The sequence below is a fragment of the Mesoplodon mirus genome (assembly GCF_964341445.2).
Source record: "Mesoplodon mirus genome assembly, chromosome: X".
NCBI classification, from domain to species: domain Eukaryota; kingdom Metazoa; phylum Chordata; class Mammalia; order Artiodactyla; family Ziphiidae; genus Mesoplodon; species Mesoplodon mirus.
In genome coordinates this window covers 136,554,951-136,578,727 of record NC_138981.1, presented here as the reverse complement: position 1 = coordinate 136,578,727, position 23,777 = coordinate 136,554,951, and the positions used below count along the sequence as shown (strand labels likewise).

At 44.1% G+C, this 23,777-nt stretch overlaps 1 protein-coding gene across 3 annotated transcripts in view; it reads right to left on the bottom strand.

Moving 5' to 3' along the window:
* Positions 1-23,239, bottom strand: part of MTM1 (myotubularin 1) — a 98,848-nt gene extending 75,609 nt beyond the window's left edge. For 2 of the 3 annotated variants that reach the window (XM_082609684.1, XM_082609685.1), the window contains exon 1: positions 23,190-23,239. The gene's annotated coding sequence lies outside the window, so the exon portion shown is untranslated. Of the gene's footprint in view, positions 1-2,837; positions 2,944-23,189 lie in introns of those variants that run through there. The other variant, XM_082609686.1, reaches the window with a different exon arrangement.
* Positions 23,240-23,777: the final 538 nt, after the last annotated feature.

The following is a 23,777-nucleotide window of genomic DNA, read 5'->3' as shown; positions in this document are numbered from 1 at the left end:
TATCACATATTTGCTTTCTATCTCTATAGATTTGCCCATTCTGGACATTTCATATAAACAGAATCAAATAATATGCAGTCTTTATGTCTAAAGCCCTCATTTTTAGAGTTACCCTAGAAAACGCTACTATTAAAAGCTGGATTGAGTACAAAGCTGAGAAATCCAAGGGTCTGGGTAACATGGGTTAGTTCCATGATGAGGTTTGCTTTCAAATGTCATCAGTGAGCCTCTCTTTGTTGAAAGGTTGCAACAGACCCTTGAAATGTACAGGAGCTGGAGCAGCGTGACACTGAACAGCACAGGTACTGAGCCGACTCCACTCAAATCCCGACTGTGCAATTCACTATTTGACCTTGGGTAGATTATTTCACTTCTCTGGGCTTCGGTTGCTATTATCTCTATCTTACTACAGCATAGTTGGGCAAAATGAAGTAATACACATGAAGAGCTTAGAACAGTACATGATATATTTGCTAACAAGTTATTAGCGTCCTTTTCAATAATGAAAGGATAATAACAGAATGCTGACGCTACAACCAATTCTTCTACAAATTAGGACTGACCCTAGAAATACTAGGAAGAAAGTTAACTACCACAGGGACAGTGCATGGCCAGTGGTAATCTAGCTATATAAAGCTTCTCTTGAAAAAGTACATGGAGGGACTTCCTTGGTGGCACAGTGGTTAAGAATACACCTGCCAATGAAAGGGGACAGGGGTTCGATCCCTGGTCCGGGAAGATCCCACATACTGCGGAGCAACTAAGCCCGTGCGCCAGAGCTACTGAGCCTGCACTCCAGAGCCCACGAGCCACAACTACTGAGCCCGTGTGCCACAACTACTGAAGCCCACGCACCTAGAGCCCGTGCTCCGCAACAAGAGAAGCCACCACAATGAGAAATCTGCACACCACAACAGAGTAGCCCCCGCTCACCACAACTAGAGAAAGCCCGTGTGCAGCAACGAAGACCCAACGCAGCCAAAAATAAATAAATAAATTTATATTTTTTAAAAAAAGTACATGGAAATACTGTCTCATTTGGACCCTGGGAAGCAGTGCAGAGTTGTAGAAAATGTACTAGATGGGTGACTGCAGGCCCTGAGCTGTCTCTAATATCCATATCTTCATCTATAAAATATCTGTTGGTCTAAATGGGGTTCAATAATAATTAGAAGCTATAGTAAAGTTTACAAAAGTCAGCTACCCTTTTGGTTATAGTGTATTTTGCCCCAAACCCATAAAGATCAAGCTTCAATCCTTTTTATTTTAAAAAACATTGAATTTGGGCTACCTTGGCTTTAAAGTGAAAATTGAAACTTAATTCCCTATATATATGCTAATTTCAGGAATCTAACCAAAGGTAGACTTCTATCTTTTTTGATCCTGAAAAAAAACTTTTGTGATGATTTAAGCCCAGTCTTCTCCTATTACAGAGAAGATGACAGAAAAGCCTAGAGAGGGTACGACAAGACCCCAGCGTGAGTCAGTGGCAGGGCCAGCTCTAGCTGACATCTCCTAACATGGCAGTATCCTTTCCACCTAGGGAAAATTGCATCCAAGTGATCTCTATTTTTCAAGAAACCAGGTTGGATGACACTGGTCCCAGTCTCAGGAGAGGAGTTTTAGAGTAAGAAACATAGTTAGGAAAATTCATCTAGGCAAGCAATCTCTGAGACCCTCCCCAACCCCTTCAAATAAAGCTACATAAAGGTGGCATTATTTAAAAAATCAAATTTTAAAGTCACAACATGGCCTCAATTGTGTCTCTCTTGAAATTCAAGCCAACTAACCTCAATGGTCTCATGGTATCTCCCTCTCTGTCCCTCCGTGTCCCTTCACCTCTCTTCCCCCTCTCCCTCTGTCTCTGTCTCCCTCCTCTTTTTCTCCCTCTGCCCCTCTCTCTCCCTCTGTCTCCTTTCCCTACCACTTACCACCTTCCACGTAACGTGTTGTTACTGTCCACCCTCCACACCAGAATACAAGCTCCCACCAGAATACAAGCCCCTACCAGAATACGAGCCCCCAGCAGATGAGGATTCTGGTCTGTTTTACTTAATGCTGCAGTTACAGTACCTGGTACAGTGCCTGGCACCCAGTTGGTACTTAATAGGTATTCATTAAATGAATGAATGAACTGGGCTTTAATAAAGACTCGGCCAAAAAGCTTAACTGTTGTTTGCCCGATATTTCACTTAAGCCATAAATTTATGCAAGCTTAAAAAAAGGGTAAAACCAATCCTTGGCTAATCAAGGTGCTCAAGGCACCATGGCTCTGCACAGCAGAATGGCATTAACTTCTGGCGCCTTGAAGCACCATAAGGAACTTGCACCAAAAAGAACTACCATCCTGCACCACAGACTTTACAATGTAATAGATATTTCAAATTAAGGTACAAAGAACTCTTCCCCCATGCCCTTCTTCCAGACTAAGAAACTGCTCCCCTCTCCGCTGCATATGAAAAATAGGATTTCACAAAACACCTGTGGCAGACGTAACTATAAAACCGCTCTCAAATAAATAAGGACCATTTTTACCCTTACTGGAAACATCTAAAAGCAGTAGAATTAGAAAATAAATTTGACCTCCACCTCACTGGGCCTTTGCAAGCAAAATCTAAACTCCAAGGGGAGCTCAGTGGCCATGGTCACCGATTTGCAATCGATGGCCCTTGATTAGGGGTTTTCCCATGCTGCCCGTGTACAAACAGTGAGGAAAGGCACACAGGCCTTCCTCTTTGGATTTTACTCGCTGTGCTTTCTTACTCTGTGTTGCTGTTTAAATGAAGCTTACAGGTGATCTCTCTCTGGAGGCTCCCTTGAGAGCTGTGGGAACCTACCCAGTCTGCAAACTGACTTCAAAAGGCTGCCAGCGAGCAAGAAGTCCTGCACAAGCAGCCTCTGAGTCCAGAATTCCAGGTCTTTCGAAGGGAGCTTTCTTTACTTGGAAGTCTGTTTTGAAAAAAAATGCCAAATACTCAGGGCAGAGTTGCTCAGTACTCCCAGACCCAATGCTCCCCTTGTTATAAAACAAAGTTGTGCAAAGCCCCTTTGGCTAGCCTGCAATGAAAGTCAGGGATATTATCAAACCAACCACAATTTTAAAAATCATCAATATAAAGCCTGCGCTCCAGGATAAAGGAGAAATATAATAAAAGGACAGTGATTTGTAATAACATATTTTTCAATACAAATTACACTAAAAACAAAAACACCCCCCCGTTTCCAATTTGGCCTCTAGGGGGAGTTTCGCCCCCAGTGAGAACCACTCGCAAAGAGAGTTCTGTTCTGCACCTGAACGCCCAGAAACACAGGATTTACAAGGCTAACTTGTGCTGACTTTTGCAATAAAAGGAATCCAAATCGGAAAACAAAAAGTAAAGCTGTCAGTGTTTGCAGATGACATGATACTATTCACAGAGAATCCCAAAGATGCTACCAGAAAACTACTAGAGCTAATCAATGAATTTGGTAAAGTAGCAGAATACAAAATTAATGCACAGAAATCTCTGGCATTCCTATACGCTAATGATGAAAAATCTGAAAGAGAAATTAAGGAAACACTCTCATTTACCATTGCAACAAAAAGAATAGGAATAAACCTACCCAGGGAGACAAAAGACCTGTATGCAGAAAACTATAAGATGCTGATGAAAGAAATTAAAGAGGATACAAACAGATGGAGAGATATACCATGTTCTTGGGTTGGAAGAATCAACATTGTGAAAATGACTATATTACCTAAAGCAATCTACAGAGTCAGTGCAATCCCTATCAAATTACCAATGGCATTTTCCAGGGAATTAGAAGAAAAAATTGCACAGTGTGTATGGAAACAAAAAAGACACCGAATAGCCAAAGCAATCTTGAGAAAGAAAAATGGAGCTGGAGGAATCAGGCTCCTGGACTTCAGACTATACTACAAAGCTACAGTCATCAAGACAGTACGGTACTGGCACTAAAACAGAAATATAGATCAATGGAACAGGATAGAAAGCCCAGAGGTAAACCCACACACATATGGTCACCTTATCTTTGATAAAGGAGGCAAGAATATACAATGGAGATAAGACAGCCTCTTCAACAAGTGGTGCTGGGAAAACTGGACAGGTACATGTACAAGAATGAAATTAGAACACTCCCTAACACCATACAGAAAAATAAACATAAATGGATTAAAGGCTTAAATGTAAGGTCAGACACTATCAAACACTTAGAGGAAAACATAGGCAGAACACTCTATGACATAAATCACAGCAAGATCCTTTTGGACCCACCTCTTAGAGAAATGGAAATAAAAACAAAATTAAACAAATGGGACCTAATGAAACTTAAAAGATTTTGCACAGCAAAGGAAACCATAAACAAGACCAAAAGACAACCCTCAGAATGGGAGAAAATATTTGCAAATGAAGCAACTGAAAAAGGATTAATCTCCAAAATTTACCAACAGCTCATGCAGCTCAAAACCAAAAAACACAAACAACAATCCAAAAATGGGCAGAAGACCTAAAGAGACATTTCTCCAAAGATGATATACAGATTGCAATAAAACACATGAAAGGTTGCTCAACATCATGAATCATTAAAGAAATGTAAATCAAATCTACAATGAGGTATCACCTCACACTAGTCAGAATAGCCATCATCAAAAAATCTAGAAACAATAAATGCTGGAGAGGGTGTGGAGAAAAGGGAACACTCTTGCACTGCTGGTGGGAATGTGAATTGGTACAGCCACTATGGAGAACGGTATGGAGGTTCCTTAAAAAACTAAAAATAGAACTACCATATGACCCAGCAATCCCACTACTGGGCATATACCCTGAGGAAACCATAACTCAAAAAGAGACGTGTACCAAAATGTTCACTGCAGCTCTACTTACAATAGCCAGGAGATGGAAGCAACCTAAGGGTCCATCATCGGATGAATGGATAAAGAAGACGTGGCACATATATACAATGGAATATTACTCAGCCATAAAAAGAAACGAAATTGAGTTATTTGTAGTGAGGTGGATGGACCTAGAATCTGTCATACAGAGTGAAGTAAGTCAGAAAGAGAAAAACAAATACTGTATGCTAACACATATATATGGAATCTAAGGGGGAAAAAAAAAGGTCATGAAGAACCTAGGGGTAAGACGGGAATAAAGACACAGACCTACTAGAAAATGGACTTGAGGATATGGGGAGGGGGAAGGGTAAGCTGTGACAAAGTGAGAGAGTGGCATGGACATATATACACTACCAAACGTAAAATAGATAGCTAGTGGGAAGCAGCCGCGTGGCACAGGGAGATCAGCTGGGTGCTTTGTGACCACCTAGAGGGGTGGGATAGGGAGGGTGGGAGGGAGGGAGATGCAAGAGGGAAGAGATAGGGGAACATATGTATGTGTATAACTGATTCACTTTGTTATAAAGCAGAAACTAACACACCATTGTAAAGCAATTAGACTCCAATAAAGATGTTAAAAAGAAAAAAAAAAAGTTGCTCTGACTGTAGGCCACCTCGGAGGCAAGAAATGAAAAAGATGTGTTAAGATGCACTCAACCAAACCACCCTGCACCAAAGAGAAATGTTCACGCCCCAGCCATTTAGAGATCAGGAACAATCAATTCAACCTCTGTACTTGCTCATCCCACGTGAAGACAAACAATGAACTGCAAAAGTAGGGTTCATTTCATCTTTATACACTTTTCTTCGAACAAGGTTGCAAACTTTTTCTGTGAAGGGCCAGAGAGTAACTATTTTAGGCCTTGTGGCGGCTACAGGCAATACGGAAATACAGGGGTGTGGCTGTATTCCAGCATGATTTTATTTACAAAAACGGGCTGCCACCCTCTGCCTTAAACTATCAAAATAAAGTTATTTCCAAGTGAAATTTCTTCAGCCAAAGTAAATAATAATGTCCTTTAAAAAACTTTTATATTGTTTTATTAATACTTCTACCAGCAGTCTCTGTGCACTTTTTTTTTTAACAACTTTATTGGAGAATAATTGCTTTACAATGTTGTGTTAGTTTCTGCTGTATGACAAAGTGAACCAGGTATATGTATACATATATCCCCATGTCCCCTCCCTCTTGCATCTTCCTCCCACCCTCCATATCCCACCCCTCTAGGTGGTCACAAAGCACGGAGCTGGTCTCCCTCTGCTATGCAGCTGCTTCCCACTAGCTAGCTATTTTACATTTGGTAGTATATATAAGTCCATGCCACTCTCACTTCGTCCCAGCTGACCCTTCCCCCTCCCCGTGTCCTCAAGTCCATTCTCTATATCTGCATCTTTATTCCTTTCCTGCCCCTAGGTCCTTCAGAACCTTTTTTTTTTTTTTAGATTCCACATATATGTGTTAGCATACGGTATTTGTTTTTCTCTTTCTGACTTACTTCACTCTGTATGACAGACTTTTAAACTAATATATGAGCCATTAACCCCACCATTCGTAGCTTATACCTTGTAAAAACGCACTATGACCAGCTGCAAAATTGTGTGACACAGTTGAAAAGAGGAAGGGAATCTGTATTCGGACCAGTTTGGCTTTCAAATCCCAATTTTGTCACTTGGTTAATAATAGTCATTCGACCTTGGACAGACTGCAGTTCTCTGTCTGTGAAATGGGCATGATACTACCTACTCCATGGGGTGGTGATAAGTAACGTGTAAAATGCTGGCACGGCAGAGGGCAAAACAGAGGCACTCAAATACCAGGTCCCTTCCTCTTACAAGAGATGCTTTGAAGTCATTCCTCAAAGTGGCGCTGACACACTAGGCCAGATTTTCCATAAAATATACAATATCTAACACTGCCTAACCATTCTGCACACATTTTCTGAGATAATCCACCTAATCTTGGCAAAGCTCTAGACAGCCTTAAAGCAGGTTATTCTCAAAGCATGCCTACTTCCATTAAACAAAACAAAACAAAAAAGACAACACTCGACTCCTAGCCCAGGGAAAGTTTCCATGGGATCCCTAACACGGAGATCTTGCCTCTTTGCCTTCTATTCTGACTCAAGGATATAGAAATACACTAGAGGGCTCAGAGTAGATCTAACTGTAGTTATTCCAAAAGAGTATCCCCTGTCAATGTAAGCGGCTTATTGTCCAAAAAGATACCTCCAACACATGTGTTAGAGCCTCTTGATTTAACTCAGCCAAATCAAATCTCAGGGCTCAAGGGACATTGTTTTGATGACTCTTCTTTGGAAATTATAAAATCTTAAACAGTATGTCATTTAGAAACTCACTCTTTGTATCATTTTGATATTTACTATTCATTTTAAAGATCACAATACACTTACTTCCACTTCTTTAAATGTTGCCAAAACCTTTTGGCTAAAAACACTATAATTCAGATTCAGTGAAGAATGCATTTTGAATCATTTTTTCCAGTGGTCAGTGATGGATTTGAGCTGATCCATTCAGCCTAGTGCTTGGTCTCCTCATGACAAATGGCACATCTTCAAGACAGCTGATTGGCTCCAGCAGCATGCGCTGTGGCCATGGAACAGGGTAACTTTAGAAATGCTTTGTAACTTAAAATTGGTATGCTAAAGCAACTATTAGAAAAGCCACCTACCATCAGGTTAACTTTTTTTAATGTAAAAAGGCTACCTAGCAATTTTATATACACTTAAACAGATCATTAAATTCACCAATGGATTTTGTAACCACCAAATACCTGCCAGTAAACAAAGTTTTAAAATAGGAACAAGATCAAGTTCCCCATCCACCTGCCAATTCCCAAACTCATGAACCCAGCTGATCTGCTCCATGACAGAACTATTTTCCCTCGGGAGAAACTATTCCCCAAAACTCTATTTTCAATTTATAAGTGAAAAGTACCTTCTTACACAGAAATTAAAACGGTAATTGTTGGGCTTCCCTGGTGGCGCAGTGGTTGAGAGTCCGCCTGCCGATGCAGGGGACGCGGGTTCGTGCCCCGGTCCGGGAGGATCCCACATGCCGCGGAGCGGCTGGGCCCATGAGCCATGGCTGCTGAGCCTGCGCGTCTGGAGCCTGTGCCCCACAACGGGAGAGGCCACAGCAGTGAGAGGCCCGCGTACCACAAAATTTTAAAAAAAGGTAATTGTTGAAGGTACGAGTAAACACATAAGAGCCACAGCTATAATAGTGACGAAGGTGCTGGTTTAGAACATCGAACTTTCCCAGACAGGTCATTACTAACAATGAAACCGCCAACTGGAATTAGCGCTGCGGGGGGAAGGACTGGAAAGAAACTGAAGAGCAGATGTGCAGTTTCTAGAAAAACAAAGAGAGGAGAGAAGGTTGGAGATGAGCACCTGCCATTCAGCCCAGTTCCTCCAGGCACGTTCACCAGGAGGAGAAGCAGGAGCTGTGCTGGCTCGGCCCTTAGGTAACCACTTCAAGACAGACAAGGCTTCTGCCCGTGTACACACACGCACACACAGCGCACATGCTTCATTTCTCTGTACGTTGTAGACATTTCTAACATTTCACTTCTCATGCTGTACTGCACTTACCTATCCATTGACATTTTGTGTCTCTCTGTTAGATCAGAGCTTCCTAAGACCGGGGGCTGGTTTCCACTGCGATGCCATGCAGAGCAGCCTGGGCCCTCAGTTGATGAGGCAGTGAATACACTTCCACCCTCAGAAACCTGCGTGATCTTGGAGACAGTCTTTGGGCATTAATGGTGCTCCAACCTCCCTCCCTAGGGCTGATCTTTGTGTTGATAACTCCCTTGCATACCTGTATCATTTTCTACATATGGATATATCCCCAAGAGTGTGCGTGGTTTTGAACTTTTATACATAGGTGGAATGGTTACACATTCTGCGGGCCCTTGCTCTCCTCACACGGCACTGTTGTAAGAGCCACGGATGTGGATGTGAGGCGATGGGCCCTGCACCTCTTCCCTGCTGCAGAGGGGTCCACCGTTCCACACGCTGCTTTCCAGTCTCTTCTCAGCGGTCACGTGAACTGGCTCCAGACTCCGCTATTATGTTCCGAACAGCTTCTGGCACACGTGTCAGAACTGTGATGGCATTTGTGTGCCAGGTTTTCCAACACCTTTGTCTGACCTTGCAGGAAACATTTTTTTTCTAAATTTCAAAATATATGGAGAAGATGGATAATGAATGAAAATGGAGGCAAATCAACCATTTGAGAGGAAATGAAATCCCAGGGTTGTCAACACTCTAATTCAAGCAGCAAAGGGGAAAAGGGCAAAATAATGGATGGGAGTCTGAGTTTCTTGGGGCTGCTGAAACAAAGTACCACAAACTGGATGGCTCACAACAGAAATTTCTTCCCTCACAGTTCTGGAGGCTACAAGTTTGCAGTCAGGACATTGGCAGGGCCATGCTCCTGTGAAGGCTCTTGGGGAGGAAACTTCCTTGCCTCCCCCTAGCTTCTGCTGGTTGCTGGCATTCCTTGACTTGCAACTGCATCACTCCAAATCTCTGCCTCTGTTGTCACATGGTGTTGTCCCTGTGTGTCTCTGGGTCTTCATATGGTGTTCTCCTTTCTTATAAGGACACCAGCCATACTGGATTAAGGATCCACCCTACTCCAGTATCACCTCAACTAGTTATATCTGCAGTGACCCCATTTCCAAATAAGGTGACATTCTGAGTTACGGGGAGCTAAGCCTACCAACATATCTTCTATGGGGACACAATCCAAAGCAGAGCAAGCAAGAGGTTAGCTTCAGAAATTAACAATCTACGAAATGGTCAACATACAGTTACCAGAACAATTTAGCTTGTCAATCCATATATAAACATTCACTGAACACCTATTAAGTTAACCAGCACTGAAATATTAATATAGCTTCTTAGAAGAAATAATGAAATGACACCAGGCTAATCATTTCTGAGATACTCCTTACTCGGCATATACAATTATTTAATCCTGTTTCCTAAGAGGTCAAATATCAGTCAACAAATGTGTACTAGGCAACTACTCTGGAGCATGGTGAGAAATTCTAAAAGAAATTGAGATAGGTCTTCAAGGAGCTAGCAACGGAGTTGGGGAGCTGAATAAATATAAGACAAGTTAAGCAGCAATAAAGACAAGGAACAGGTGTAACTTAAATAGACAATTAAAGCAAATTGGTTCCATTTACTGATTTTCTGCTACGTGCTAGGCATTGTTCTAAGCACAGATGAACTCCTTCAATACTGCCAACAACCTCATAAGGCAACTACTAATACTCCTTCATATGAAAACACACAACCCTGAGAATAGGAAGGTTAAACATGTCCACTAAGAACTTTCGAAACTGGAATTCAAACCCAGGCAGTCTGGTTCTCTTACCCACTATACCCACTAACAGATGTCTGTTGCTCTAAATTCTCTAATTGATGATCAAATTAAAAAATGAAAACGTTATGCCTCCTGCTTATACAGCTGAATAAAAAAATTTTTTTTTGGAATTCCATCTCTATGTAATAAAATCTGGTCACAAATAAGAACACTAGACAACACTAGACTTCATTTTAAATATGATTAACCAGGGCTTCCCTGGTGGCGCAGTGGTTGAGAGTCCGCCTGTCGATGCAGGGGACACGGGTTCGTGCCCTGGTCCGGGAAAATCCCACATGCCGCGGAGCGGCTGGGCCCGTGAGCCATGGCCGCTGAGCCTGTGCGTCTGGAGCCTGTGCTCCACAACGGGAGAGGCCACAACAGTGAGAAGCCCGCGTACCGCAAAAAAAAAAAAAAAAAAAAGATTAACCAAATAGTGACTTTCCCCTCCAAATCCATGTCTGTGAGTCCCTGAGCCAGTATATTCCTTCTTGCTTGACTGCAGTAGTACTTTGTATTGTGGAAGAGTCTTTTCAAATTATATTAAAAAGAAGGACAAAATTTAATGAGGGTTAAAAATGTCTATCAGAGCACATGTAGCTAGATGAGTTATTCTACAAAGTCGTCCCTTTTGATGGTGTGTACTTATTCCAGGGACACTGTCACTATGCAAAGTATTCTTCCAATTCTTTTGAAAATGCCTTTAGAGCTTAAAGCTAGATAAGACACCATCTCATGACTTTTACCATATCTCAATTTTTACACTTGATCTTAGCCAAAAGGCTGAGAAGCGATGCACATCTCAATTTTTAAACAAAAAACAATGCTTCCCATGAGTGCCCACTCTCTTTATTTAATAGATGGGCCTCAAAATGATTTGGGGCTGAAGGCAAGTGTCAAGTCTTTGCTCAGAGATTTGACTCCATTGAGGATATTTTGTAAAAGTTGTCATGGTCATGGTCTCTGAAGGCAATTCCAAAGAAGAGTTCCAAAAACTGGGCTGGAAAATTTTGATTTGGAGCTACCTGTCCCTTCTCTACATGGGCTAGAAGAAAAAGCAGCAGGTGAGGTTTTTGAATGTTGCCTAGGATCTCCCAATTGTTAAAAATGCTGGGCTTGATACTTCTTAATTAGTCCTAATTTACAAGAGCAGGTTGGCCTTGAAGGTTAACAGAGATCAGCAGCAGGACTCGTAGCCTGTGCAATAGGCACTTTGCCATAGTAGTTAAAGGAGTGTCTAAAGGGAATCTCCAAAGACTGGCTTCACTAGAAGCCTTGTAGTTTCAGAAAGGGAGACTTGCAGTGACCCACAGTATGGACAATGGTTACCTTCCTACTTGGGGCAGTTACCTATTATTCCAGCCACAAATACAAGTGGCCACCCATCCCTGCTACAGACACACACGCACACACTTCAAGAACTTGGCACTATTAGCAGGGAGGAAGTTTTCATAGACGTGGAAGAAATAATCAAAGAAAAAAAGGCAGAAATAAAAAAGGCAAGGAGATGAAGAGGAACCAAAACCAGTGTCAAAAGAATAGCAAAGAAAGAAGATGAAGAAATTCCAGTACCATAACAATGACACATGAATCCGACACAGAATTGCCATGGCTTTGAAGGAGCAATACAGTCGGCCCTCCATATCTACAGATGCAGAACCCACAGATACAGAGGGCTGACTATGGCACTTGAGCATCCATGGATTCTGGTATCCACAACGGGTCCTGGAACCAATCCCCCATGGATACTGAGGGATGACTGTATATGCTGGTACATAGAAAAATAAAAGAATTCCCAAGCTCCAGATGGGAATTCTGTTATCGACACTAGGAGGAAAAGCTGGGTAGTGGTGGTTGATAATAGTATGAATGTGGTGACTATGTAGAGTCAACAGGGCTGTTCATGAGGTATACTATCTTCCTGAAGATTATATCTAAGACATAGCTTCTACAAACATAATTCAACATCTAATAATGATTTTTTTTAAAAATCTCAGCAAACTAGGAATAGATAAGGTAACCTATGGAAAACCTATAACTAACATCTACTTAATGGTGAAAGATGCAATGCTTTCCCACCAAGTGTGGGAATAAGGCAAGGATGGTTGGTCTTATTGCTTGCATTTGATATATTTTAGAGATCCTAGCAACTTTAACAAGACAAGAAAAAGAAATAAAAGACATAACATATTGAAAGGAAGACTTAAAATTGTATTTGCAGACAACATGGTCACTTGTGTAAAAAATCCTAAGAATACTAGAGAAAAACTACTAGAACTAGTAAATAAATTTAGTAAGTCAGCATGATATACAATATCAACAGAAAAAATTGTATTTGTATCATTAGCAATGGACAAATGAGCACTGAAGTATAAAAATATCATCTGCATAATTTAAAAAATAAAATATTTAGGGATACATTTAACAAAAATGTGTACAAGATCCATACACTGAAAACTGTAAAACACTGCTGAGAAAATTTAAGACGACCTAAATACATGGAGAAACATATCACGCTCAAGGATCAGAACACTCAACATTGTTATGATGTCAATATTGATCCATAGATTCAATGCAATCTCTATCAAATCCCAGTAGGCTTTGTCATAGAAATTGACAAGATGATTCTGAAATTTATATGGAAAAGCAAAGGACCAAGAATAGCCAAAATAACCTTGCGGGGGGGAGGGGGGAATAAAAAAGAACAAAGTTGGAGTACTTCCCCTACCCAATTTCCAAACTTGCTATAATGCCTCAGTAATCAAGACTGTGTGGTTCTGGCATCATAAGATTAGACATATAGATCAATGGAACAGAATAGACTGCAGAATTAGGCCCATCTTTTGGAGGTCCTAGCAATGGTTAATTGACTTCCAACAAAGGTAACAAGGTTATTCAATGGGAAAAGGACAGTCTTTTCCACAAATGATGCTGGAACAATTTGATGTCCATATGGAAAAAAGTGAATCTTGACCCTTACTTCACACAATATGCAAAATTAACTTGAAAAGAAGCACATAAGTATTAGTTTTATACTGTTGTATAACAAACTTAATAGCTGTAAACAACACATGTTAATTATCTCACAGTTTGTGTGGGTCGTGGGTCAGCAGTCTGGGCATGCCTTACCCGGATCCTCTGCTCAAGGTCTCAGAAAGCTGTATACTCAAAGGAAGGGATTACACAGGGTATGAACATGGGGGTGGGGGGCAGAAATCAGGGGTTCCGCCCTAGGGTCTATCTGCCAAAATAGGTCTAAACAAAGAGCTAAAACTGCAAAAGTCTAGAGGGAGACACAGGGGGAAATCTTTGTGAACTTAGGCAAAGTTTTTTTAGAGCACAAAAAGCATAAACCATAAGAGAAAAAAACCAATAAACTGGACTTCATCAAAATTAATTGTTCTTTCAAAGGCACATTTTAGAAAATGAAACAGTAAATCACAGTAAATCACAGTTCAGGAGAAAGTACTTGCAAATTACCTATCTAATAAAGGCCTGTATCCAAAATACCAAGATATAAAGAACTGACAGACAGTCCAATAAGAAACAGGCAAGAGATCTGAGGGGACACTTCATCAAATAAGATATACAAATGCTCAATAAGCACAAGAAGACATACTCACCATCATTAGTCATTAGGAACACGCGCAATGAACTACTATTACACACCCACTGGAATGGCTACAATTTAACAGGACAGACAATAACAAATGTTAGTGAGAACGTGGCCCAAGCAGAACTCTCCTACTTTACTTTGCCAGTGGGATGGGAACGCAAAATGGCACAGACACTGGAGAACAGCGTGACAGTTTCTTGTAAAGTTGAACATACACAAAGCATATGGCCCAGCAAAGCCACACCTAAGTATTTACACAAGACAACTGAAAATATGAGTCCACACAAAGACTAGTAAGCAAATGTTCATAGCAGCTTTATTCATAATGGCCAAATAACTGAATTAACTCAAATGTTCATCAACTAGTGCATGGACATTTTGTTACAGCCAAACTATGGAATAGGATTTAGCAAAAGAAAGTCACCAACTGCTGATACATGATGAATGACAAAACATGGATGAATATAAAAAGCTTTACACTAAATGAAAGAAGCCAACCACAAAATAATATCTATATAAACCTACCGTCAAATCACTTCACAGAACTACTAGTATTCAAACCACATTCTCTGACCATCGTGCAGTTGACTTAGAAATCAGTTTTTAAAATACCTTGAAAACATATTTGTAAATTTAAAAATAAACTTCTAAACAACTCCATTGTGAATGAAATAATCACAATGGAAATCAGAATATATTAGAACTAAATAATAATAAAAATACTGTGTTTTGAAACATCCAAGCAGCAAAATGAATCCAAAAGAGCAGAGAAAATGAAGACAAAAAGATTTCAAGGGTATATTTTAAGTGAAGACAGCAAGAGGCTGGGACTTCCCTGGCGGTACAGTGATTAAGAATCCGCCTGCCAATGCAGGGGACACAGGTTCGAGCCCTGGTCCAGGAAGATCCCACATGCCGCGGAGCAACTAAGCCCGTGCGCCATAACTACTGAGCCTGCGCCCTAGAGCCTGCGGGCCACAACTACTGAGCCCGCGGGCCACAACTACTGAAGCCCGTGCACCTAGAGCCCGTGCTCCACAACAAGAGAAGCCACCGCAATGAGAAGCCTGCGCACCACAACGAAGAGGGGCCCCCCCCCGCTCCCTGCAACTTGAGAAAGCCCGTGCGCAGCAACAAAGACCCAATGCAGCCATAAATAAATAAATAAATTTATTTTAAAAAAAGAAAGCAAGAGGCTGAATAGTGTATGTAGCATGCTTTTTTGGTGTAAGAAAAGGGAGGAAATGCAGTAAGTGTGAAAGTGTGTGTGTGTGGTGCACACACGTGTGCACTAGCTCAAATGTGCAAAAGAAGAAACACAGAAGAATGAACTAAAAACTAATAATATTGATTGGAGTGTCTGGGAGAAACTGCATGTCTGGCAGGAGACAGGAGTGAAAGTAAAGCTTTTCAGAATATACCTTGATAAAAATTTGACTTTCAAATCATATCGTTTCATTAAAGTTAATCAAAAAGACACTGGAGAATACAATTCTGCTCATTCCTTTCTACACAGTGACAAACCTTATAGTGCATAACCACAACCAGACAAACCTCTGGTAAGACTCATCAAGAAAAAAAAGAGAGAAGGCACAAACAATATGAAGATTTAAGAATGAAAAGATAGATGTAAGTACAGATATGGCAGATACTAAGTGGTAGTTTAAAACCTTCCCACACCAAAAGCACCAGGCACAGCTGGCTCTGGGGCAAGTTCTTCTAAATATTCAAGGAACAAGTAACTCCAGTTTTATACAATCTTCCAGAGACCAGAAAAAGGGAATGCTCTCACTCACTGTATAAGGCTAGCAAAACGATACTAATCTAGACAAAGACAGTAGAGGAAAGTAAAATTAAAGCCCAGTCTCACTCACAAATACAGATGTAAAGATCCTGGAGAAAATATTACCAAACAAACCCAGCAGTAAGAGACGCGTCCATGCCAGCAATGCAAACCTGGTTAACGCTACCAAGTTACTTTAGAAAATCCCTTAAAATAGCCCATCGCATTAACAGGTTTAAAGGGTGAGGGACAAATCTCCATAAAGGCAGAAACGGGGGTTGATAAAACTCAACATCCATTTGCACCACCCCGCCCCCCAAAAATTGCACTAGAAATGTGCCTACGCAAACCCTAAAGTCAACATAATACTTTGTGGTGAAATATGGAAAACATCGCGCCTTCTCAAGTACAGATCCTGGGCCCCACCCCAAACCTCCTGAATCAGAAACTCCAGGCTAGCTGCCAGGGAACTTGGAGCTTGGGAACCGCCCTCAGGTGATTCTGGAGCGCAGGTTCCTCAGAGTCAGAGCTCGGGCCGCGGCTCCAGCATCCGTGTCCCCTGCGGGAGGAGGGCTCTCCGCCAATCCCCGTCCCCTTGAGTCAGGATCTGCACTTCAACCCCGAGTCCGGGTGGTTCTCGGCGCAGCAAAGCTGCGGACAGCTGCTCTCGAGCTGGGCGGCACGCCAGAATCACCCAGAGCACTTCTTTAAAATGCAGATGTCTGATCTCTTCCCTCCCACCCCATCAAATAAATCTGAATGTCTGGGTGGGGCTGGGGCAGCAGGTCGTTAAGGCTCCCCAGGTGATTCTAATGAGCAGCCAGCGTGGCCAACCACGGGTCTGCAGGTCCGCAGCGCGCAAGGAAGCTTCCATTTCCGCCCTGAGCCAGAGGAGAGGCGTCCCTTGAGTCCTTTGAAGGTGCCCCCGAGAAAGAAGCTTGCATTCCACACGTCTACCGATGGCGATTTCTCAATACAGGTTACCAAGCTGAAACCCAGAGAAGAACTCTCTGAAACAAAGTTGTGAGGATTCAAATGAGATGTAGGCGGTGGCACCGGGCAAAGGGCTCCGCACCGATTACACCGAACGTTAATGCAAGTTATTAGCCAGGCAGTAGAGGCTCTAACTGCTCTTTGAGCATGGACAGCAAATCTGATGACGTCATCATCAAATCAAGGCCCAAATGTATCTCTCAAAGCTATACTGTCCAACACTTGGAGCTACTAGTACGTGGAGCCTGAAATATGCCGAGTCCAAACAGGCGTGCTGTAGACGCCAAATACCTGCTGGATTTCGACAGCGTACTGCAAATAAGGGGAGGGGAGCATCTCACTAATTATCATACTGATTACATGTTGAAATGAGAATATTTTGGACATACTGGGTTGAATAATGTATATTATAAAAATTGATTTCATCTGTCTTTTTAATGTGGCTACTAGGAAAACGGGATGACACATGTGGCTTGAATTATTGTTCTAGTGAACAGCGTGATCCCAAAGGATCCGGAAGCCGGGATGTGAACTGCTACTTAGACCAACTTCCTCAAACTTTAATTTACATACAGATCACCTGGGGGTCTTGTTAGCCTGCAGATTCTGGTTGTGTAGGTCTACGGGGCCCTAAGATTCTGCATTTCTCCTAAGCTCCCAGGAGCAGAGGCATCAGAACAGTTTTAGCAACAAGGAAAAACTGTTTTGTGGCACAGATATGATGGGAAGCTCTGGAGAAAGGATCATATCATTTCAGAGTTGATAACAGTGAAGAAAGGAAATGGCAGCAGGGTTACATTCAGCCTCAACTTAAAAAAATCAGTTATTGGGCTTCCCTGGTGGCGCAGTGGTTGAGAGTCCGCCTGCCGATGCAGGGGACACGGGTTCGTGCCCCGATCCCGGAGGATCCCGCGTGCCGCGGAGCGGCTGGGCCCGCGAGCCATGGCCGCGGAGCCTGTGTGTCCGGAGCCTGTGCTCCGCAACGGGAGAGGCCACAGCAGTGAGAGGCCCGCGTACAGAAAAAAAAAAAAAAAAAAAAATCAGTTATTATGTCTCGCAGCAAGGGCTACAGAGAGGTGAGGGCCAGCTCCGGCTGTCCTCCACCTGGGAGGGCGGCAGGGACTCCCACTCTCTCTGACAGATCCAGGAGCACCCATGTGTGCAAGAACCTCTCAGGACCAGGACGCTCAAAATGGAATCTTGTTTGGGGGTTCTTCTATCCTGCCTGCCACACAACCAGTGTCAACGGCAGCACCCTCCTGGGGTCTCACTGACACCGAGTGCAATCTTCCTTCTCACTGTGACGCACGGATAGTACTGACAGGTCGCAGTCGGTCACTGCTGTGCAGGTACATTTCCTCTTCCAGTAAAACAGCTCGGACGGATTCCAGACCTGCTGGAATGAACCCTGACAGCTCAGTCCCCGCCTAAGTCGTCCCAGGGCCATAAAGGAACTTGAGGGTCATACAAGGGCATTTCAAGCAACACCACCTGATGCTAAGAATCCCCTTTATGACCCACCTCCGCCTCAAGAGCTCCTGTGAAGGTGAAAGCAGGACACCCTGGCGGAGCAGCCCGTTCCGTTGGAAGAGGCTCTGGGAAACACACAGCGCCTCCTTCTCACAAAATGCCCAAGGACAAGATAGCAATATATAACAATTATCACAAGGTAAAGAAAGGGCATCACCTATAACAATTGTCACAAGGTAAAGAAAGGGCATCACCGTGTCGCCGAGGTCTGTAGGCAAGGGAATAAGAGCTGAACGAGTTACAAACAAGTTACTTCTATTTTTACTTTCAATTATTACCTTCAACTTCCCTTACCCCTTCCCACCCCCAAACATACCAACAAGCAAAGCAAAAAACAAACCTAAACTCAAACTACTGGTGACAATAGTCTAAAAATCCAGAAGCTGGGAAGAAAAAGGCAGGAAAGCAACGTGTGGCACCTCTCGCCCCACTGGACTCAGTGCTTTCTTATTCATTTGCTAACTGACCATGGAAAGAAAGACTAAGCATGAGCTCCCTTACATCTTGTACTCATCCAGTACTCTGATCTCTAGATAGGTAACAGAATTTGTTGAAATGAACACATCCCAACAATTCTAAGCTATGCCCCCTTGTCCAGTTCAAGTCAAAGAACATTTACTAAATGTCCACTGCGTGTACAGGGCCATGTTAGGTTTCACCTGCCCAGAAAAAACATCTTCAACCTCAGCCCTCTTTATTACAAGCTTGGAAGGTGAAACAAATTACTGCTGAAATACACAGGTGTTACATATCACAAGAGAGTCAAGGAAGAGCAATACTAAACGTACATCAAAGCTACTTATGGAGTCATTTCAAGATCCTGAGGAACAAAGTCAAGTAACAAGAAAAGAGCACTCGGCACCCATCCTGTTCGAACAGGGAAGGTGCTGTGGACCCGGAGAGCAATCACGTCCCTGGATTTCTTCCCATCCCGCCCCCAGGAGTGGAGGAACCCGGCAGGGCCTCAAGCTGCATTGTGGAGCTAAGGTAAAGTGTTGATTTAAAAAACGAAAGGCTTCCATTCTGAGACAGGAAAGGCAGGCAATATTCCCTGGTGCAGAGATCGCCTTGTTATCGCCCTGGGATTGTTGGCTACACAGTACTATCATTTGAGGAATAAACAAGATGGAAGCTCACAAGGTGTACCAATGGCTTCAGGTCTGAGAGAGGCAACAAAACACTTGCATATTTCAATGCTGACAGAAGCTGGGGGTGGGGGTCAGAGAGGCCACACCTACAGCTCGGGGGCAGATGGGCCAAGAACAGGAAGGATGCTGCCCTCTCTCACCAGTTCTCCAAATAGCGACGGCTTATATAAGGCACAGATGCAATAATAATAACGCCCACAGATGCAATAATAATAACGCTGTACAGTCTGCAAAGGACATTGATGCACACTGGATTCTCTGAAGAGCTCTGGGAGCTTGGTGGTGCAGGCTGTCTTAGCTCTATCTTACAGATGGAGGAACCACCAGCAGCGAGGCAAAATGACTCGTCCAGTGTCACGGAGTTAAGAAGGGGCTTTCTACCACCTCACACAGACACAAGGCTCCTTTACCACTCTTTGTTCCTCTGGGTAGAGATAGAAAGCACTAGTGCACGATGCCAATTTTCTAAAGAGATGCCTACTACATTCTTAAAAAGAAAAGGATGCAACTCTCCTGGTGGTCCTGTGGATAAATCCGTTGTAGACATTTAATATGAGAAACCATCCTCTGACTACAGGATGGCAACTGGATCTCACTCGACTAACCCCAACTGGGTCTCCTGGTCCTCTCTGGCTCTCGAGGGAGAGGAACTGGAAGAAAGCCTCTCTTGCTCTATCCCTGTCTGTAGTAACAAACAAAATATGGGCTCGAGTAATTTCTGAGTCCAAGCAGTGAAGAGAACTTAGCCGTGCAGGAACTGTGTGAGCTGCTGCCAATGTCACCTGAAACTCAAAGTTCGGGTCAACAATGAAATGCAGGGAAATGTCTAGAAAATCATGCTTACTGGATTTCCAAAAGTTTATTGGGACATGGTTAGAATCATTTTTTTTTCTTTAAAAGAAAGGAGTTCCATGTAGCTCAAGTCAGTAACAGTTAACATTTCTTGAGTGCCTACTATGTGTAAGATGCTATTGTAAGCACCTAACATATCTTATCACACAGGCAGGCCAACAACCCTGGGAGGAAGGTACTGTTGTTAATATCTTCATTTTACAGATAAGGAAGCTGAGGCACAGAGGTAAGGAACTCCCCCAAAGTTAGGCAGGATTCAAATCCTGAGTAAACACCTTAAAGGTGAACGACAGCCCCTGTCCCCCGATCTGCCAAAAAGGAATAATGAACAGAGAAACTAGAAAATAAAGAAAGCAGAACTTCAAAGAGGTCAGAAACAGGGAAGGGAAATTACTAGCGAGTAATGAAAACAACCTCTTATTCTTTGATAAAATTGAAAAAACTTTGAAAATAAGAGAAACTCTGGCCTTTTGAAATCCTTGGCCACCAGTTCAAAATGTCACCTAAGCCTTGAAGAGGCTCCACTTTTCTCCTTATTTTGGAGCCCCCAGTAAGAGCAAGAACCCCATGTTCTTTCAGTGGTTTTTAAAGTAACTACATTCTGTTAATCCTCCTTTCATTTTGGAACAAAGAACATTGGCGTATTTTTGGGGTAACTTTAATGATTTTTCGGAACCTATAAAAATGAAAACATTTGCTTTGAAGCCACTGAACATACAGAATAGGATAGAACTGAAAAGGTACTAAGCAGATGAAATTCTATGGTAAGTTATCACTAATGCCATTTCATTGACACTCTTCTGGGGAAGTTGGGTGCCTCTTGACTCTAGAGCTAATTTCAAATTGAACTAGTTTCTTTACAAAGCACACAACACAAGGAATGAGGATCCCTTCACACGATAGGTTCCAAGTACAAACCAATGTGCGGGAAGAGAAATCCTTGTGTCAGGTAGTTCACAGCCAGCAGACACTGGCATGGGATCAACACCTAACCCTGACCTCAGTCAGCAGGGCCTTCCGTAGCTGGAGTGAGGCAGCTACTGAGACTGCGAGGGGTTTGAAGGGCGCCTCCCTGGGTGTTTGAAACCACTTACTGTTTGCATGGGAGGGGAAAACGCAAGTAAAAATGAGGCTGTGCCAAACTTATCATCCAACAGGCAATGGCTGGAGAAATGACGACCCCGTAGGATCTCCTGGATTCAGACAGATTTACTTTTGGATTTGGCGATTTGCTTTAATGGAGCCGCCGCTGACCATCTAACACTAGCGATGCTAAGTGATACCCAACCCCCTCTCAATCATGCTGGCCTGCTGGATGGTCATGTCAGAGCTTCAGAGCTCTATTCTTCCTCATAGCGCTCATCTCCGCCGGAAAATCTATCATTGTTTATTTTTTTATTGTCCGCTTCCCCACACAGAAGCTCTGTAAGGCAGGGACCTCGTCAGTGGTGCCGTCTGCTGTCTTCCCGGCACTCAGGACACTGCGGGCACAGCATGGGCATTCTGCGTTTAATGAATGAAACCACTGACAACTTAATAAATACAAGTTAGAATTTTAAGGTAAGGAGACCAATCGTTGAATAACCATACTAGACTCTAAAAGCCCCTACGGATGCTCTCCACTTTCAAGTACCTCGGGAAGCTGCTACACAGTGGCAGGACCTCTGGTTTGAACCTACTCCATGCTGTGGAATCTCTCAAGGGTATACTGGGTTTTGTGAAACAGCCAAAAGTCATTCAGAGTCAAATCTGGTGAACAAGTGATCATGCCCAATATATATGTTGGATGAAAGAGAAAGCTGTCTATAAATGAACAAGCCCAAGAGTCTTATTTGGCTGGTAAACTGGTTTTGAAGGTAATTCAAACATGGTTTGGACTACAACAAAATCGCTGGCTCGGTCTCTAGACTCTACGGTGGATACTTTACAAGGAACAAAACTGAGCTGTGATAAAAACTACCCAGCTACGCAGATGCTGAGATGCCCCCAGAAACCTGACTTGTGATATTAGCTTTGCCTTTAAGTTGCCATCAAGTTGTCACATTAGTTAACCTCTCTGGGCCTTAGCTTCCCTATCGGGGAAACAAGTTAACTATATAAACTTAAAGGTCCCAGTCAATTCTAATACGGCATGATTCCATTCTTGTGAAGGTCTACTATGTCTGTTTAAAAACCAGTCTCAATCCACTTCGCTTCACACTTTGCATACGTCTATAAAGCCCGTGATATAGGTTTTTCAGCAGATTGATTTCACATTTGCTTAGGCAAAAACTAAAATTAGTTTTCACTTCCTGAGCGCAGCAAGACAGTTAAGGGAGGCAACCCGGCAAAGGGCGCTTGCTCGTGCCTGTGCATACTTCCGACTGCGTATCAGGGAACTAACCGTTCCCTCCTCAGATCTTCCCTTAACTGTTGCAAAAGCAGATAAACCTCCCATGCATGGCACAGAAACACTGTCCAGGGGCGCCGATCGAGTCTTCGCGGACAGTGCCAGGCTACGGCCCCTCCGCAGGACCCACGGGGGATGCGGCAGGCACCCGCCCCGCCCGGAGGGCCAGGGTGAAGACCAGCCGCGGCGCGTCGCCGGGGAGGCAGGGCGGCCGCTCGGCCCGCTCGCCGCCCCGGGACGGGGAAGGAAAGTCCGGGCAGCGGCCGCGACGCCCCCACTCCCCCAGCCTCCCGGCCCGATTCCTGTTCCTACCTTCGCCCGCCGCCGGCCCGGGACCTTGGGCGGGGAGAACGAGGGAAGCCGGAGGCACCTGCCTGCTGCTCCCCGGCCTCAGCCCTAGCCGGCCGGGACAGCGAAGGCACTCGCGCTAACCCCCCTCCCCCCGCCCACCCCCGCGGGGGCTGCGAGGCCCCGTGGGACTTGCCGGCCCCAGGAGCCCCAACTTCCTCCTCCCGGCCCCCCCACCACCACGGGTCCCCGCAGCGCCCGGCTCGGAGCCAGGCCAGCTGCAACCGCGCACCCACCTCGGGGTCCGGGCGCCACCGCCGTTGCCAGGCTGCTCGGCTCCCGGGCCCCGCTCCGCCCCCTCCAGGCCCCGCCCCCTGCGGCCTCCCCGCCCTCGGCCACCGCCCGCCGCCCTCCTCCGCGCGCCGGTTGGTGGGGGTGCGTCACGTGCCGGGGGCGGGGCGGGTAGAGGGCGCCGGCCAAGCCTGGGAAGCAGCCCCGAGGGGCGGGGCTCTTCGCCCTGGAGGCTGCTGGGAAACCCTGTTTCAGGGGCCCGGCGCGTGGAGACAGCTAGGAGTTGTAGTTCTAAATACGGTGCCAGGAATGGGCGGGACCAAGATGCTAGGGGCCACCCCTGTTAAGGGAAGTTGGACTAGGCGCCGAGCGGAGGCCGCTGGGAAGTGTAGTCCGAGAATTATTCTTTGCGTCTCACTGTTTTTCTCCAATGAGGGGGAAACCCAGAGGGAAAACTTCTCTAGATAAAACTTTAGCGGCTGTCGCTAAATTGAGCTATTTGGGGGCTCATAGGGTTGGCTGCATGAAGTTGAGATACTGTAAGGGAAAAAAATTTCACTGACTCTGGTGTCCTTCATGCTACGTCAGCACCT